This window comes from Crocuta crocuta, unplaced genomic scaffold (assembly GCF_008692635.1).
Source record: "Crocuta crocuta isolate KB4526 unplaced genomic scaffold, BGI_CrCroc_1.0 scaffold273, whole genome shotgun sequence".
Taxonomy (NCBI): domain Eukaryota; kingdom Metazoa; phylum Chordata; class Mammalia; order Carnivora; family Hyaenidae; genus Crocuta; species Crocuta crocuta.
Window position 1 is genome coordinate 2,902,714 of NW_027529425.1, and position 3,010 is coordinate 2,905,723.

At 44.1% G+C, this 3,010-nt stretch overlaps 1 pseudogene; it reads right to left on the reverse strand.

The window, feature by feature from the left end:
- Positions 1-344: 344 nt before the first annotated feature.
- On the reverse strand, positions 345-1,058 carry LOC144227232 (large ribosomal subunit protein eL15 pseudogene; annotated as a pseudogene).
- Between the last annotated feature and the right edge of the window lie 1,952 nt (positions 1,059-3,010).

A 3,010-nucleotide genomic window follows, 5' to 3' on the forward strand; every position in this document is an offset into this window, starting at 1 on the left:
GCACGGATGGCTTCTGCACCCCACTTTTATGGAATTTATTTTACATCTGTTATACCAAACAGCATTTAGAGAGAGAGAGAGAGATGGCATTAGCTAGGGAGTGGTAGAGAGAGAGGGAGACAGAGGATCCCAAGAGGGCTCTGTGCTGACAGCAGAGAGCCCGATACAGGGCTCGAACTCACGAACTGTGACATCACGACCTGAGCGGAAGTCAGACGCTTAACCAACTGAGCCACCCAGGCACCCCAGCAGAAAACTCATTTTAACAGATAAAGAACGCTTTTCAGCAGACATGACTATCCTAAGTTGTTTATTAGGTGAGATTTTTACAAACATTACTTACATTATTGGCAACTTGTGACCATGTCCTGCCCTGTGGATGTCAGCCCTCGAGTCTCCCTGTGCTTGTGCACCAGTTTGGTGATCCACTGGGAGTCAGGACTTCTTCTGAGAGCTTTATGGGATGGATCCACGGGGATAAATTCAAAAAAATTTGTACGTGGAATCTTAGCCAACCCAGTAAGAATTCAAGACTCCCAGAGCCCCCACAGTGGTGTTCAGCTCTCTCCTCTATGACATTAGCTGGTTGACACCATGATGAACAAGAGGGACAGGCTTGCTGGAGGTCGCACCCTTAGGCACTGGGCGTTTGCGGCCACTACGCAGCACACAAATCTGACATATGACATAGCATTGCTTGGCCTTGTACCCCAGTCTCCAGGCTGGGTTGGGTAGGGGTGGGGGGGCGCTGTGGAGTGCAGAGAGCTGGCAGTACTGCACACAATGTATTACAGGGCGCCTGGGGAGGGGGGGAGAGTTGATCAGTTGAGCAACCGACTTTGGCTCAGGTCATGATCTTGCACAAGCCCTGCACTGGGCATGCTGCTATCAGCACAGAGCCTGCTTCAGACCCTCTGTTGCCCTCTCTCTCTCTGTCCCTCCCCTGCTTGTGCTTTCTCTCTCAAAAACAAATAACACATTAAAACAATTTTTAAAAAGCACATTACATCAGACTGCTGCTTCCTCCACAGCTCCTGGATGTACCTGTAAGTGCCCATCCGGGCTTACTTTGAACCGGATGGAAAGGGAAGAGCCTTCCTCCCCAGCAGACTACTGCTTTAACTTAAATGTTTGGTGATGTATTTGGGATATGCTGTTGATAAAGGTAAGCTTTCCGGTTGCTTGGTTTGTTTTTTAAACAAATTCTGGTTACAGCAAAGACTTCACTATCCATGGATGTCCATAGCAATCCTTGATTTTTCTTCTTTCCTTCTCTCACCCCAGAGAGGTTCATTGAACAGAAGTGCCTGTGTTTCCCAGATTGAAGCTATTTAACAAGGGGCTATTTTTGCTAATCTTTTGGATTAGTCTTTATAACTGCCAGAGAAACAGCGCCTTAAAAAGGAAATGTTTCTGCCTTAGAACTTAGACTCAGTTTAAAATAGTCATGATCAGTTTAAAAAAAAAATAATGCCAGGCAAGTACCCAAAAGATTTACCTCAAAACAGGTCCAGCCAGCTAAAAATAGCCTCTGAACAAATACTAATGAAACCTGGACAAGACCCCATGGAAGAAACCAGAGCCAAGAGGTCCTAGAGAAGTGAGGACCTCTGTGTGGGAGGACAGACCAGCTCTTGGCTTATTCTGACCTGGTGCAGGAATCAAAAGCGGATGTTGGATACCAAAAGCAAAGGCAAGAAAAGCAAAAATAAACTACATCACACTAAAAATGTTCCGCACAGCAAAGGAAACAGTCAACAACATGAAAAGGCAACCTATGGAATGGGACAGGGTATTTGCAAACTGTCCATCTGAGAAGAGGTCAGTATCTGAAAGCTACAAAGAATCCATACAACTCAATGGGAAAACAAATAAATCCAATATAAAACTGGGCAGAAGAAATTGAAGAGACGTTTTTCCAAAGAAGACATGCCAGTGGCCAGCAGGTACCTGAAAAGGCACTCAACATCATCCATCATCAAGGAAATGCAAACCAGGACCACAATGAGACATCCCTTCACACCAACTTGAATGGCTGCCATCAAAAAGACAAGTGGTGGGGCGCCGGGGTGGCTCAGGTCATGATCTCACAGTTGGTGAGTTCGAGCCCCCCGTTGGGCTGTGTGCTGACAGCTCAGAGCCTGGAGCCTGCTTCTGATTCTGTGTGTGTGTGTGTGTGTGTGTGTGTGTGTGTGTGTGTGTGTCTGCCCCTCCCGCTCACGCTGTCTCTCTCTCTCTCTCTCAGAAATAAACATTAAAATTTTTTTAATAAAGACAAGAGACAACAAAGAAAAGCATTAGCAAGGATGCGGATAAAAGGGAACCCTCCTGCACTGTTTGTGGGAATGTAAATTGGTGCAGCTACTAAGAAAAACAGTATGGAGATTCCTCAAAAGACTAAAATAGAACCACCGTATGATCCGGCATACCCACTGCTGGGTATACATCCAAAGGAAATGAAAAAGGGATATTGATGAGATACCTACACTCCTGTGCTCATAGCAGCATTATTCACAATAGCCAAGATATGAAAGAAGCCTAAGCGTCCATCAATGGATGAATGGATAAAGAAAAAAAAAAAAATATATATATATATATGGAAAACTATTCAGCCATGAGAAAGAAGGAAATTCTGTCTTTCGCAATAACATGCATGGAGCTTGAAGGCATTATGCTGAGTGAAATAAGCCAGACAGAGAAAGATAAATACTGCATCCTTTCACTTTCATGTGGAATCTAAAAAAAAAAAAAAAGGTTGTGGCAAAATCGACCATGTTGGAGAAGCAAAACATGGAGATTTTAACAACGACTTACAAAAATATTNGTCAGTTAAGCATCCTATTCTTGATTTCAGCTCAGGTCATAATCTCACAGTTCTTGAGTTCAAGCCCTGCGTTGGGCTCTCTGCTGTCTGCACAGAGCCTACTTGGAATTCTCTCCCTCTCTCTCTCAAAAGAAATAAAAAACATTAAAAAGAAAAAAAAAGGTCAAACTCATAGAAACAGAAAGT